This window comes from Neovison vison, chromosome 4, assembly GCF_020171115.1.
Source record: "Neovison vison isolate M4711 chromosome 4, ASM_NN_V1, whole genome shotgun sequence".
Lineage (NCBI taxonomy): Eukaryota > Metazoa > Chordata > Mammalia > Carnivora > Mustelidae > Neogale > Neogale vison.
The window spans coordinates 59,515,887-59,532,192 of NC_058094.1; the positions used below are offsets into that span (position 1 = coordinate 59,515,887).

The 16,306-nt window shown below is 40.5% G+C and overlaps 1 pseudogene; it reads right to left on the minus strand.

The window, feature by feature from the left end:
* Positions 1-14,560: 14,560 nt before the first annotated feature.
* Positions 14,561-15,517, minus strand: LOC122903935 (annotated as a pseudogene).
* Positions 15,518-16,306: the final 789 nt, after the last annotated feature.

The following is a 16,306-nucleotide window of genomic DNA, read 5'->3' on the forward strand; positions in this document are numbered from 1 at the left end:
TATTAATCTGTTCAGACATAGTAAAGCATGTTTCTTGTTTTAAGGAAGTTCGTAGTCTAATAAAGTAGGGAAAAAGATAAGAAAATGATGTCTGTCTTAGTCACTTTGGGCTGCCATATTGAAATACCACAGACTGGGTGGCTTAAACAACAGACTTTTATTTCTCACAGCTCTGGAGCCAGATCAAGGTGCTGGCAGATTCCGCTCCTGAGGAGGCACTCTTCCTGGCTGCGTCTTCTGTGGCAGAGAAAGGGAAAGAGGGAGAGGGCTGGAAAAGGGAGAGAGTGAGCTTTAGTATCTCTTCCTCTTTCTATAAGGACACTAATCCCATCATGAGGATCTCACCCTCGTGACCTCATCTGGACCTAATCATTCTCCAAGTCCCCATCTCCAGATACCATCACACGGGGAGTTAAAGCTTAAGTATATGAATTTTGGGAGACACAAACATTCAGCTCGTAACTATGCATTTTAGTGTACAAGTGCTTTGTGGATGATGAATGTCTGGACGAAGGGACAGATGGACACTTCACATTGAAGACGACAAAATATTAGCAAACGTGGTTTTCCTCATCCTCTTAGGACCTAGAAAAGTCCTGTGTTTGGTGGGGGAAATTTTAAAAGACAATGCAGATATTTCAAAAACAGTTGTCTACCATTCATTCCAGGAACAAAGTAAAAAGGAACAAAAATATCCTATAACACTCTTGGACCTAAAGCATGGGGGAATGGATTCTGATCCAAACATCGGAACAGTCAGGGAACAGATAAATACTTTTGCAGGGGACATAAACAATATTCCTTATCCTATCTTTGTAGAAATCACTGTAGAGTCATTTACCATGCAAACACACACACTCACTTTTTTCTTTGTGTATCTTTGTCTAATTACAAAGGTAGCACATGTGTGCAGAATTAAAATACAGGAACATAATTAAAATACAAGACTCGAGGTTTCCAGTAGTAACCATGGTTTTCTTTTAGGTATGTCCAATTCATATTTGATAGGAGGCTTTAGTAAAAGAACTTTAAAAAAAAATGAAACTCATTCTTTTATGTCCATTTCCATCCATTCACTAAACAAGAGCTCCATGAGGGCAGGAATCTTTACACGTCTTGTTCCTTGCTGAATCTCGAGCTCCAAGAGCTGCACCTGGCACACAGGTGACCTGTGGATAATTGTTATGTGAGTAACACCCACGATGAACACCAACAATATCCCACACTCTGTCCTGGGTAGACTCAGCAGTGGAAATGATGGGTAAGGTCTGCCTTTCACGGATTTAGAGGACTGGCATGATTACCCCCTCTAACCCTGTTTGTGAGAAGCCTCGGGGCCACACCCGGGACCTTATTCTTCTCTTCGCACCTCTACCTGCCCCTCCCTTCCCTACTCCACACCCCCAAGAAAGATTATCCAGATCTACTGCAACCACACTGCTCCCTGGGTTAGTTTCCCATTCCTTGTACTTACCCCTACTTGTCACACTAAAATGCAGAGTTATGAACTGAATGTTTGTGCCTCCCAAAATTCATATGCTTAAGCTCTAACTCCCAGTGCGATGGTACCTGGAGGTGGGGCCTTTGGGAGTGATTAGGTTCAGATGAGGTCATGAGGGTGACCCTCGGGATGGGATCAGTGTCCTTATAGGAAGAGGCAGAGACACCGTAAGAGGTCACTTTCTCTCTCTTCCCTTCTCGCCCTCTCTTTTTCTGCCGCACGAAGACTCAGCCAGGAAGACAGGTCTCACCAGGACCAGAATCTGCCAGCACCTTGATCTAGCTCCAGGGCTGTGAGAAATAAAAGTCTGTTGTTTAAGCCACCCAGTCTGTGGTATTTCAATATGGCAGCCCAAACTGACTAAGACAGGCATCATTTGTTTTCTTATCTTTCTCTACTTCACTAGACTAGGAACTTCTTAAGATAGGAAACAACTTTTTCTTTTTCTGACATCTTTACATTTCCAGAATAACTCATGAGTCACAGGAAATGTTGAATCAATGAGTTGAATGAATCGATATGTTTTCACACACAGGAATGGGATCATTCAACAAAGGAAAATTTAATTTGAATGTGTGGCTCTCCTGGTAGGAATTTCAGGAATGGGGCAAGGGAGAATCTCTGGTCCCTTCTTATATCCTGGAAAGGCAGCTGCTTCCTTGGCAATCCCTGGATGAGCCCTAAAAATACTGGTTCTCGTTTCTATTCCTCTCCTCACTCCCTCTTAATTAGGTCTTCAAATGAGCACCTCGTTTAGGCTTCACCCAAAGCCATGGCCTTGAGAAGCTCTCTCTACATAGAGATTCTGTTCCATCATTCACTTTTCTAGTCTGGACTTTAATCCTGCTACACTTGTGCAGTTTGGAAGAAAATCACTAAATGCACTGATTTCTGAGACTAACATAAACTCCAATAAAATGATCTAGAGCATCATATGATTTCCTTGTATAAACATTTCAAATCATCGAAGCTGCAAGTAGAAACTAAAAATTCCCTTATGTAGGAAATGCTGTTTTCTTTATTCACTTAAATGTCGACAGAATCTCCTTCTTTAAAAATTGGTTACAAATTTTGTTTACTTTCATCTTGCACATTTCGCCCCCCCCCCAAGAGAAACGCTCACTCCCTTTTCTAGCTACCTTGTAGAGCTGTGCTGCAAAGTGAGATGCATTGTCAGGTTTCCACAGCAGCTATAGGGAACCTGAGCTGAGCAATCGGACACTTGTGTACAGGGGACGTGTAACACCCATTTTCCCCAGATGGAGCGCACTTATTTTCCGTAGTGTTTTAAAACTGGGCCTGGCACCCGGATTCATCCTATTTATAGTTTAACATGTAACATAATATTTTACTCCAAGCTCCAATAGGAATGCTTCTTATAAATGTCAGTGGATTATTTACTATGGTAAACTAATTACTTACATAAATGCTTCCCCTTTTCAGGGTGGGTGAAGAGAAGACTGCTAATGCTTCTTGGATTATCCTAGTATTATTACTGTTTGAAGTTCTTTTACATTTAAGATGGTTATTACAAGACTGCAAAACTTTGCATGCGTGGAACATCTGTTGCTTAAGTGACGTGAAGCGTTTTCATTTTAACCCACATGGTGAAATCAAACAACGGAATGCAAATGCCAAACGGCCTGAATTAGGAGAGAAATCATTCCAATCAGCATGTGGGGGGGTGGGGGGGTCAACATTCTATTTAGTGCTCTTGATTGACACTTGTCATTCACAATGCTTTCATGACAATTATATCGAATATGCAAAATGGTTATACAAGAAAGAAATGCTGAAAGTCCATGATCCCTAAGGAATTATTACAGTGGCTGAAGGCAGTTTTGTTCCTGGACTTCTCAGGAATTCAGATCACTAGCGAGAAAAAATAGCAAATGAGATCTATGTTTGGAGAATTGTCACGTACAGACATGTTTCTCTTGGGGAGAGGAAGGACATGTTTTTCCCAGCCCTGATCACAAGGAGATTATCAATATGAAAAAAATCTCAATGGAGGTTTAAATATAGTGAAAGGAAAAAAAAAATGTTGTTCAAAAAAGGAAAAGAACAATGTGTGAGTTTTTAATACTTTTTGCCCCAGGACTAATTTTTCCATAACAAGATTTTAAGGAGGGGGTGAATTTCTGACCAGGAAGTGGCACAAAAATAAATCCTGTATGTAAGCAGCATCACAGATAAAAAATAGTCCTAATTTTAAAATAATGCTGATGACTTTGGAGTACATGGTTTTAAGTGTATCACATCAACTCCTCAAGGCAAGCATTTTACACTTTATCTTAGCCAAAAGGTCAAGAAGCGATCAAGGTAAGCATTTTCAAAATGAGGGAATTCAGGCACAGAAAAGTTCAATGATTCACCCAAGGTAGAATAATGAAGCTGGAATAGGTTAAGGAAAAGGTTGTCAAACTCTCTTTAGGAACCCTTGGGGACCTAAGACTCTTATGGGGGTCCTTGGGGGGTATCCTTGACGTCAAAACTGTTTTGTAATAATGCTAACCTGTTATTTGCCTTTTACTCATATTCTATCACAGATATAAACTGAGGTTTTCCAGATGTTACATGACTTATGACACTGTAACACTTCAGAAGCAGAAGAGGCAGACAGAGGAATTCAGCTGGCATCCAAGAGATAAGCAAAAATGCAACGCATTTTGCAAAAAGGCACTCAATTTTGTTTTTGTTTTGAAAAACATTTTCATAAAAAATACATTTATGTTACTATATAATGGGTTCTTATTTTTAAATGATTTAATAAATAGTTCTTAGATTTAATTCTTAATGTAACAAATATCTACACAGGAAACCCATATAAGCAAAAACTCTTTAGGATGCTCAGGGCGCCTGGGTGGCTCATTCTGCCTTTGGCTCAGGTCACGATCTCAGTCTTCTGGGAGAGAGTCCTGTGTCATGTCAGGGACATGCTTATCCCTCTCCCTCTGCCCCTCCTCCCCACTCCTGCTCTCTCTCTCTCTCTTTCTCTGTCAGATAAATAAATAAAAATCTTAAAAAAAAAAAAAAACCCTCTTTGGAACCCTCACTAATATTTCAAGAATATAAATGGGTCCTAAAATGAAAAAGGTTGAGAATGACCATAGTAGGGTCTTTCATGGCCTGTAAAAGGAGCGTTAACATATCACAGGCACTGATGACAACAGGCCATGATAACGTAGCGGGATCTAGATAGTGTCAAAAATCTCAATGGAAACAAACAAGAAAACAAAAATCAGTCCGAGATCCAAAAGTTGTCTACCCCTGAGTATTTTGACACCTGACTTTAGAACTGAGATGGAAAATTTTAACCTAAATGGGTTTTGGCTCTTAAGAAGACCCCGCCTAGTGCTCCTTTCACCTGGAATGTCCCCAAAGAGCCACAGGCCCCACTTGTTCCCTTTGTTCAGATCTCTGCTCAGATGACACGGTCATTCTATTCCATCAGCAGCCTTCCCCCATTCTCTCCACTGCTCTCTACCTCTTGACTTGCCTTACTTTTCTTTATTAACAGTTTTCCTGTACCCTCTACCACATGAACTGCAAGCTGTTTAAAGGCAGGAATGTTGATCCTTTTGTTCACTGTGCAACCCAGGTACTCAGAATACTGCCAGAAACAGAGCAGGTACTTGATGACTAAGTATTTGAATACATGAAGGAATGTTTTATGTTAAAAGAACTAATATAATGGAAGAGCAAGTACAAAAATAAAATGGGGGTTTTAAGCATTAATTTTCTAAATAGAACACCGATACCGAGCAAATATTTGAGTAGGTAATTGTAGCGATAGCACAATGTGTTTGCCACTTTTTCCCCCCTACTTCGGGGCACACAATTCCAGCTTCCATTGCAGGTGGGGCAGTGGGACTGAGTTCTGGCCAGTGCTTCTCGAACTTGAATGTTTGGTACAAATCACATTGCACGCAGAGAGAGTCAATTATCATATGGTTTCACTTATTTGTGGAGCATAACAAACAGCATGGAGGACAAGGGGCGTTAGAGAGGAGTAGGGAATTTGGGTAAATTGGAAGGGGAGGTGAACCATGAGAGACTATGGACTCTGAAAAACAGTCTGAGGGGTTTGAAGTGGCGGGGGGGGTGGGAGGTTGGGGTACCAGGTGGTGGGTATTATAGAGGGCACGGCTTGCATGGAGCACTGGGTGTGGTGAAAAAATAATGAATAATGTTTTTCTGAAAATAAATAAATTGGAAAAAAAAAGTAAAAAAAAACAAACAAATCACATTGCAATCTCATAAACTCACAGATATTAATTCAGTGGGTCTGGGACCTCTGACTATATTTTTAATAAGCCCTCAAGTGAAAATGGTGCTTCTAGTCTGTGGACCATACTTTGAAGTCACTTCCATACCCTTAAAAAACGTGCCACGTAGAAGCAATACCCCTCAACAGCAAGGAGCACCTAAACCTCCAAATCGGGGTTTCTCATGTAAAAGGAACTACAGCTCCTTGGAGAAATGGCTGATTCTAGGACTGGGAAGAAAATGAGCTTGGAGGATCTTGTTCTGCCAAAAAGTAAGGAAGTGCTTACTTATGCCAGAGGGACACAGGAGCCAACTGAAACAGTCCCGATGGCCAAAGCTGGAACAATTTGAGTCACAAAATAAATTTAAAAGTTCTGGATTATAATCCCAAGTGTAAAATAAATATATGAGTCTATACTTATATAAATACATAATTGAATAAATGAATGGAAGAGAAGAGACAAGCCTCTTGTGCAGAAGAATTCAAAATAATTTTTATCAACTATCTACCCTCAAGGAGGAGGACCACAACTTTCTACTCCTTAAGTGTAGGCTATGCATAGTGACTTTACCCAAGGACTATAATATTGAAGGAAGGAAAAAAGACTAACTTTACAGTGGAGACACATGGCACACACTACCTCAGCTAAATGATCAAGGTCAACATCAACAGTGATAAATCATGTTGATAGTATGTTGATATAATGACAATGGCATCTTACCTCTGCAGTCTTTCTCCCAAAAATACATAAAACCATCTAACCATAAGAGAAGTCCAACAGAAGAGTGGTGCCTCAGCCAGTTAAGCATTCGCCTTCAGCCCAGGTCATGAGCCTAGCGTCCTGGGATTAAGCCCCACATCAGGCTCCTTGCTCAGCAGGAAGCCTGCTTCACCCTCTCCTCCCCACTCATGCTCCTTCTCACTATCTCTGTCTGTCTCTGTCTCTTAAATAAATAAAAAGAATATATAAATATATAATAATATATAAATATATAATATATAATATAAATATTATAGATAAATTTATATACACAAATATATATTTATATATAATATAAATATATATTATATAATTATAATAAATAAAATAAATATTTATTTATATATAAGCATATAATATAAATATATAGATTTGTATATATATAAATTTTTATATAGAGAGAGAGAAAGAAAAGAAAATTCCAACAGAGAGGCATTCTACAAAATACCTGACCAACACTTCTCAAAACTATCAGTTCATCAAAAACAAGAAAAGTCTAAGAAATTACTACAGCCAGAAGAAGCCTAAAAGACATGACAACTAAATGTATTGTGGTGCCCTCGGCAGGATCCAACAGAGTGGCTATAAACCACAGAAATACACACCACTAAACAAAATGAATCCCCAGTTTCCCCTTAGCCAGGTCCTAAAATTGCTAACAGGGCTTCCAAAACCACCTGACATAAGGGAAAGTGAGATCAAGGAGTCAAAGTGAAAGAAAGAAGCCCGTGCAGAATAGCATCCCAGAGACTTAAGTCTGAATAGCTTCATGGCAAATCCATCTTTGGGCATAGGTTGCCTTTAAAATCAAACATTGGATAGACTGTAATATGGATAGAATATAATAAGAAGTCCAGGAATAGAATCCTAGCTCCGCAATTTAGTGGCCACAAGATGTCGGGCAAGGTTTTTAACCTCTGTGATTTGCTTTGCTCACCTGTAAAATGGAGATCATAGGAGTACCTACCTCATGGTGTTATGAGGGTTCAGTGGTTGACATATTGTGTAAATACTCAATAAATACCAGTTGTTGTCTCTTTTTCTTAATAGTAGAGGTGCAATAGGCAGAAATTTGTCTTTTTTTTTAAAGAATTTATTTATTTATTAGACAGAAAGAGATCACAAGTAGGCAGAGAGGCAGGCAGAGAGAGGAAGGGAAGCAGGCTCCCCGCTGAGCAGAGAGCCAGATGCGGGGCTCAATCCCAGAACCCTGGGATCATGACCCAAGCCAAAGGAAGAGGCTTTAACCCATTGAGCCACCCAGGTGCCCCAGCAATTTGTCTTTTAATTTTGAAAGAATATACTGCCATGCTCCATCTGCTGTTTACCATGGTAAACTCTGCTGTTTGCACTTGGATGGGGCCTCTTCAGCTTCCTCATCTTGCTGATGAAATCATAGGTCACATTTCAGTGACAACATTTCTTCAAGCAATTCTGGCCTTCAGGTAACAGTAACTGTGAACTTTTCATAGATCCAGGAGTCCCCTCATCAATGTATTTCTCAAGGAACTGCAAAGGGAGCGTCCTCTGTGTCTTCCTGAGGGCGTATAACTAGCTGATGGTTGGAAGACTGCACGTGACAACATCACTCCAGGACTCCTAGCTCTTTGAATTCCTTCCTCCCCCTGCTTATACACATCAGTTTCATTTGATGGGAGCTGCCAACTGAGGCCACTTTTTTTTTTTTTTTTGGTCAACTAATCAAGCTAAATATTGGAATGATTTTCAGCTACTAAACTGATCCCAGAATCTCTGGTAAGTCCAGCCTTATCAGTAAACTCAGTCTGATTTAAAATTAGATTTCTTCTTCCTTGGTTGGGAAGCATCCCATCAGAATTTATTTCCACATACATTCTCTAGTATTCTGGTGACAGAAATTAATAGTCCTATTCTTCTTCGTTAGGGAGACCTCCCCTTCCCAACTTCACCATTTCATCAGGCTCCTGGGACAAGCTGAGGTCCGATACCAGTTACGGGTTTAGAAATATATAGTAGGATGGGGCAAAAGCTTTTGGCTGACAATCTTTTTTTTTTTTTTTTTTATTACCCAGCACCTAGACCTCCTTCCAGTAGATGGAGGTGAGTGGGTAAGTTCTGAGAAGAACTGGTTTCACACTGGGAGGGAGTTGCAGTCTTCAGGTGAGGGTATGTACCCTGCCCCACAACATGGGAAACTGGGCTGCTTTGACTGATAAGGCTCACTGGAGTCTGGGGGTCCAGCTACCTCTCTGAGTCCTTCACTTTTCACCCATACTTCTTCATTCTAATTCTCCCTATAACACAATGTTTTCAATTTAGTTGGTTATAAGCAGAATTTTTAAAATAGCATAAAAGTAGAAGAACACTTTGCTTATAATAAAGGTAAATATTATTTCATGACAACTTTGTTTCAGTTGTATCAAGCAGCGTGTGTGTGCAAGCAGGCTGGGTCATGATGTAAGATAAATGTCTTACAAGGGCTGTGGTCAAGAACATTTAAAGCTACTTGTGTTTTTTTGGTCAAAGGTTGACAAATGTGTAGCTCTGACTAATGTAATTCAGCAACTTACATAAACTTTGAATTTGGTTTTCGGCTATATCAACCATGCAGCTTTAGGTGGTAAGAGTTTTTTGTTTTTTGTTTTTTTACGTGGGGTCATAAAAAGTCAAGGAGTGCAGTCTCTGCCTTCAGCTGAGGATTTATAAATATTTGTGCTTATCATTCTCCTTCTTTGGGTTTTCTAGAAGAACCCATTCCACCCACTACACTTGGGTCCTCATACCTTCATATTCTATGTCCACAGTAATGTGGTCCCCCAAATCTTGCCTTCAATGAATGCTTCATTACAGATAATGATGGACAATAATTTAATTCGTATTTGCCACTTCATATTGTTGGGGAGAAAAAAATTTCCTCTTTTAAGATTCTTCTAGCTAGACTAAGAATTAAATTGATATGAGACAGGTTAACAGGAGAAAAATTTAACTTCAAACATATAGGGAATCCATACAGACACAAAATTCTAAAGACAGACAAAATGAGGTATATGTCATCCTGAACTAAGGATGGGGTAATGCTCTGGGCCAAAGGGATAGGGGCCTGGAACTTCAAAGGGAAGGAATGCAATTTTGGTAAACAAATGTTTGCTCGACCATTCAGAAACAATGGGATATAAAGACAACTTTAATCAAACAGGTCTTACTGGGTCCCTCCCTGTCTCCCATACCGAGTTCATATCATAATGTAGTTATCTGTGGTGACAGCTCTCCTCCTGGAGCAGACAGATCCTCTTCTAAATTCTTTCAGGTAGTTGGGGTGGGGAGAGGTTAAATTCCTTACTGCTCCTTTTGGGCTTTGGTTGTTTTCAGCCCAGCATGCTAAAGTGGTCCATTTGGGGGCCATCTGCCTTCAGACCTCTATCATATTAAGAGTTGCCAGAATCCCATGATTAACCTAATACTAGTGGAGTTTTTACTGTCCTCCTCCCAATTTTAATTTTTCTTCTCTCTCTTTCCGAGGATCTGTTGTCTGCATCATTATTAACGTCTGTATCAAAGCTATTTTAAACATTAAAAAAAGTCTGAATAACTTAAGGCAAAAATAAACATACATTAGAAGATATTGAGGACCTATCATGAGACAAGCAAAAACAAAAACAAAACAAAACAAAACAAAAACAACTCTTTTAAGGCCTGAGATACAGGAGAAGCAATTTAGATTCCTTTCTTTTTTTTTTTTTTTTTAAGATTTTATTTATTTATTTGACAGAGAGAAATCACAAGTAGATGGAGAGGCGGGCAGAGAGAGAGAGAGGGAAGCAGGCTCCCCGCTGAGCAGAGAGCCTGATGCAGGACTCAATCCCAGGACCCTGAGATCATGACCTGAGCCGAAGGTAGCGGCTTAACCCACTGAGCCACCCAGGCGTCCTAGATTCCTTTCTAAGTCAGCATGACTGCCCATAAACTTTGTTTAAACAACAAGCCTGATTTATGGCCCACCAAACATACATTATGCACCTGCTTTATACATGAGTAGCCTAAAGGAAAACCATCTTGTCCTTAAGATACTGATCAATGCTCTTACTTCCTGTATTCTTTGATGTTAAAATTTATGATTCCTGCCTATAAGCTAATTTATTATCTTTTGAGCTTTTACAAGACGTAAAAGAGTATATAACCATTTAAAAACTTCATTCTCCAGAGCACTTTTTTCCGGGCAACTGTCCCAACTTGGGCTCAAATAAAACTCTCCAACTTTTAGAGATTCTAAAAGGTTTTTTCATTTTGTGTCAACACCCAGAAGTCCAGAGACGCTAATCAATAGGCTAGAACCAAATGCCCACTCTGAGGCTACCACCTTAAAAAACATTTCTCCCTAGTTCCTGTATCTTTATCTCTTTCCACTATTCAAAATCCTAAGCAGGAGATTAAGATTGCCTGAGCATCTGTCCTGCTGGGGACATGAAAGAATTTCTACAGTTTCTAGAAGTGGATGAAATGAAAGAATTTCTACAGTTTCTCTAGAGGCTGAGGAAGGCCTTGACTGGCATGAAGATGCTATCTATTACAGATCCTCAAGAACAGAAGGAGGTCCAGGTGTTGAGTAATCAAAAAAAAATTATCAGCCAAAGTTTTTGCCCAATCCTACTGTAAATCTATGGGTACGACCCCTCTTTCTCACTAAACTGTGAGCTACTTCAGCAATTGCCTTGCTTTTCTTTTTATGCCTCAAACCAGGTACCACAGCCCTGGATTAAAGTAAGTAATCAAGAAAAGTGTTGGGTTGTTATTGCTGTTTTGTTTATTTTGTTTAAAATAAGAGAACTTCTTGAGCTCTCAAGAACCACAAATCAAAGAATAAAGCTGAGGGACCTTACAAAGAAAAGATCAAGGATAGTTCAATCTTCCTGGACTCAGCAACAGGGTCACCAGAATCCATAAGAGACCAAAAAAGTCAGGCAGATTAAGACTAGCATCCACCCCGCGCTGGCCTGCACACAGGAAAAGGATCCAGGAAGAAAATACAGAAATTGTAGCAACTAAGCAAATCTGTGGTTAACTTAGGATTGAATCGTAGAATCTATAAATTCAGGGATGCCTGCATGGCTCAATCAGTTAAGCATCTGAATCTTGATTTTGACTCAGGTCATGATATCAGGGTGGTGAGACTGAGCTCTATGTTCGTCTCTATACTGTGTGGAATCTGCTGGAGATTCTCTCCTCCATTTATACACCTTCCCCCACTCACATGTACTCTCTCTTGCTCTCTCTCTCTTTCAAATAAAGAGTCTAAAGATTCTATAAATTATCTTTTTTAAAAAATCTTATCCTCTTTTTATTTTTTAAATAAAAGTTCCCTCTGAATTATTGAATATTCTCGAATACAGGAAAAGGGTCTCAGCTAGTATAACTATCAGGAGAGAAAAGACAAAGCTGAGTTGTCCCATGGAGAACCAGCAGAGCTAAGATGACCAAGAGGTCAATGAGACTTGATGGAGAAGCCCAAAACAAGAAACTAGAGAATTCTTTTTCCCTTGGGATCACTCACCCGGGTGTGGGAGGAGGAAGAAGAGCCAGGGAGGGAAGCAAAAAAAAAAGTGAAATCAGTAGCAGGGGGAATGATATTTGGAGGCAAACTGGAGAGACAGATGTCAGGATAGACATCTCCAGGAGAAAGAAGTGTGTACTCAGCTGAAGGCCATGTTCTAAATTGCACTAAGGGAAACAGACAAAAAAATGCTCAGCATGGTGAAACTGTAGGGCTAGACAATCCAAAACTGGGATGCCTAACTTCCAAAGGACAGATGTCTGCATATTCCCTTCAAACAGTTACACATCTGTGGTTCCTTTTAAATACGTCAAAATTAGGCTAATAATTACACAACACTCCCTTTGTCTCAACTCTCCTCAGTTCTCCATGTTCCTGAGATAGGTAATATTAGTAGCATTATTTCAGAGAGAGTGATTTGGGATACTGAGAAGCCATCCTAGCCAGCGTCATACCACAAACCCTTAGGGCTTCCAAGTTTAGAACTCAGGCTGCGGCTGCTGCTTCCTGGTTTGTTGATTAAGATGCATGAATGATAGCTTTTTATAGATTTTATGACTCCTTCATAAGTACCAGTCATTTTAAATTCAAAAAATCCTTTCTAATTTCGGTAGTCAACTGAACACTTTGGACATTCTTGCTGGAGAATTAGTACCTCTTGGTGGATGGCCTTCATGCCAGACGGTTACATCTATTAATAGACATGCATGGATCTTTTTCTGGCCAGAAACAAGTAAATGTTCCAGGTTTAATTTAATTTGCAATATGCAAGAATGGGTACCTGTTCATTTGGACCCTAAAATATTTTTAGTATTTTGAAAATTTGAGACTTTTACCCAAATAAGACAATTTTTAATATCTTCAGTGATCTACTATTTCTTATCCTTCAGGATGCCTTATAAACAATTTTACTGAGTCCTAGAAAAGAGGCCCTAAAGCTGGATGGCTAGAGATAACCAGAGTTTGAATTATAATCAAAGGTTTGCAATTTATTGCGTTCTTCACAGAAGCTTAAGAACTTCTGAGAACTGGGTCATGTCTTAAAGAAGAGTTTAAATCAATGTTTATAGCATTTCTTTGTGTGTGCCAATTTATTCCTCAGAACCACCAATATTTTGTAGCTGGATTCCCCTTATGATTATGTCATATGTTCAGTGTCATTTTATATTATTGACTTTCCTCATGCCTATTTCAATCTGGAACATGCCTCCTTTCCCAGTTACATTACAGACTTCTAAAGGGCAGAGCCCATAACAAACTTCTCTTTATTGCTCTACGGTATCTGCTCTAGTACCTTGCATCAACTAGGTGCTATGATCACTAACTAAACCAACAGAAACTGGAAACGTGGAGGTGAACAAGTAAAGAGAGAGATGACCAGAGCCATGAGCCTAGCACTCGGAAGCTGCCAGCATACTGGCTACAAATCATCAGTCACACCAAGGAAGGACCCATCCCTTCTGATTTCATTTGAGAGACTTGGTCGCACACTGTGATAGTGTCCTACCCATCCCTTCCTCCTGCCTCTTCACTTCCATTCCTGGGCCAACAGAGTTGCACAGTAACGAAAAGGAAGTATACAAACATTGTCATCACATATGCAGTAGGCATTACTTTCAGAAAGGGCATGTGGAACCCAAAGGGTCACCCACACTAAAGCCCAGACTGATCAGGTCTCAGCTTTAGTGTGGTCAAGACAGTCAAGACATTGATGTTCTATCCCATACTCAGCCTGATTATAAAAGATCTGAACAAGAAATTAGGTTCAAAACTAGCCCAAGATTTGGGGCACCTGGGTCAGTCATTAAGTGTCTACCTTCAGCTCGGGTCATGCTCCCAGAGTCCTGGGATTGAGCCCCATGCTGGGCTCCCTGCTCCACAGGAAACCTGCTTCTCCCTCTCCCACTCCTCCTGCTTCTGCTCCCTATCTTTCTCTCTGTCAAATAAATAAATAAAATCTTAAAAACAAAACAAAACCTAGCCCAAGATTTAATTCAATCACAGAGTTAGACCCGTGAACTTAGTTTTGGTCTCATATTCCCAGCTGTACCCAGCAGAATTAATTGATCTAAAACATTTGTTCAAGAACCTCCCTGTCCAAAACATGAATGAACTGGATACAAAGATAACAGACACAGGTATATAGATACATTCAGGTGTTGTCCAGTGGAGATCAAACACACTCCTTGTGTGTAGTTATAAGACAACATAAAATGTGGCTAAGCCCACAGAAGAGGGGCATGAAGAAAGTTCTGTGAGAATTAAGAAGTAGAATTTTGTTCTAACTGGTGACAATCAGAGAAACTTTCAAGCGACCATATCATGGAAATGGGTGGGTTTGGGCCAGAGCTAAACCTGTATGAAGAAAGACAGTCGGATACAGTAGGATATGAGGCTGAAAAGGAATCTTATGGGCCTTTAAATTCTTAAAGGAGCTATAAAGGACCTCACTTTTTTTTTTTTTTTAACTTTTAGAAACTGCTTACTTTTTATCAACATCATTCCCATTGTGTTTGCCTTCGCAAAAGAGCAGCTTAAGACCACTCAGTGGTTGTTTCTACCCATTCAGTGGCCTGAGCTCTGGGAGCTGCAGACCAGTCTTCAGTGGCTGGCAGGGTGTTTCAGTCTTCAGTAGGGAACTGCTAAATTGGCACCAAGGGCATCTGCATGCCTTTAGACCAGTCAGCTACTTCAGGTTGAGTGATGGTGAACTCAGGAGCCGAAGCAGTCCATTCACCCTGAAATTCCTCCTTGGTTACAGTTTTTTAGCAGCAGCCTGTTCTTTTTCTTTCAGTTTCTTCAGAATCTCTGTAGAAGTAGAGATCAGGCATGACATCCCATGGGTGTTCATGGGAGATGGTGCCATGCATGTGCAGAATTTCTTGGACCAGCATCTCCCACATCAGGCTGAGTGAGCCCCTTTGTTGTTGCAAGGGACGGCCATGTCCACACAGTGCAGAGTCTGCTTTACACAGAGCGGCAGTAGGCAGGTTAACGTAAAATGCCTTTTTGAGAGGCTGGTGGGCAGCCTTGGGATCAGTAACCACTAGAATTCTCAGCTCCCAGAGGCTGCCTGGACTTGGGTAGTGGCGTCTACAGGAACAAAGTGGCCAGCAATAGCAGTGGCTCTAGAAGCAGCAGCGTACTTCAGCTCAGCTCACTGGCCAGTATCGCTGGATGATATGACACTGACAGGAGCCAGGTTTTCAACAGCAGCGGTGGCACAACCTGCCAGCAGAAGCTTCTCCCAGGTTCTCTTTAGGTTTATGATATTGATGCTATCACATTTCCTTTTGTAGATGCATTGTTCTGTTTCAAAGTCAAGGTTGGTGCCACCTAAGTGAGCCCCTGCTGCAAGGAATTTGAGGACATCCTCCCCCTTCATTTGCAGGACACCAAAGGCTCTGGACATTATGAAAATTTTTTTAAAGTTATGACAGGAATACAAAACATCACCCTATGGACCTCTTCCTGTGTAGTGTGAAAAGGGGGAAATTTAAACTTTTTTTTTTTTTTGAGATTGTATTTATTTATTTGACACAGAGAGAGGGAGAGAGAGAGAGAAGAGCACACAAGCAGGGAGAGCAGGAAAGGGAGAAGCAGGCTCCCAGCAGAGCAGGGAGCCCAACACAGGGCTCAATGCCAGGACCCCTAGATCATGACCTGAACCCAAGGCAGACACTTCCACTTAGGCACCCTAGAAACTTACATTCTTGATCAAAGAGTTTGGGTAGAATAAACCACTCTAGGTTTCTGAGCAGAGGAGGGCCATGAACTGTTCCTCATGCAGAGATGAAATCTACCAGCAAGGAACAGAAAGGACCAAGGTGAGGAAAACATGGAGTAGATGCTCCTATGGGGGTAAGAGGAGAGAGTAAGGACTAGAGCCCCACGTCGGGCTGTGGTGGAATCTGGGGAAGAGGAACCAGATGAGCTGATGCTCAACACTGAGATGCTATGGGGTAGTGTCTTTTACTTCATAAGCAAACACAAGAGGAAACAAAGCAAAAACAAACAAACAAACAAAAACCAGGAAAGAGAAACAGATTCTGCATTGAGACATGCAGAAAAGTTACTTCAAAGTAGTGAAGAGTGCTTACCCATGTGGGCTTTTTCTAAAGTGTTTCTAAGACCCTCATCACCAGGAAAAAATATAGAAAACGTTTTGTTTGATTTGGGTTTTGGTTTTTTTAAAGATCTTATTTATTTATTTGACAGACAGAGACTGCAAGTAGGCAGGTGGAGAGA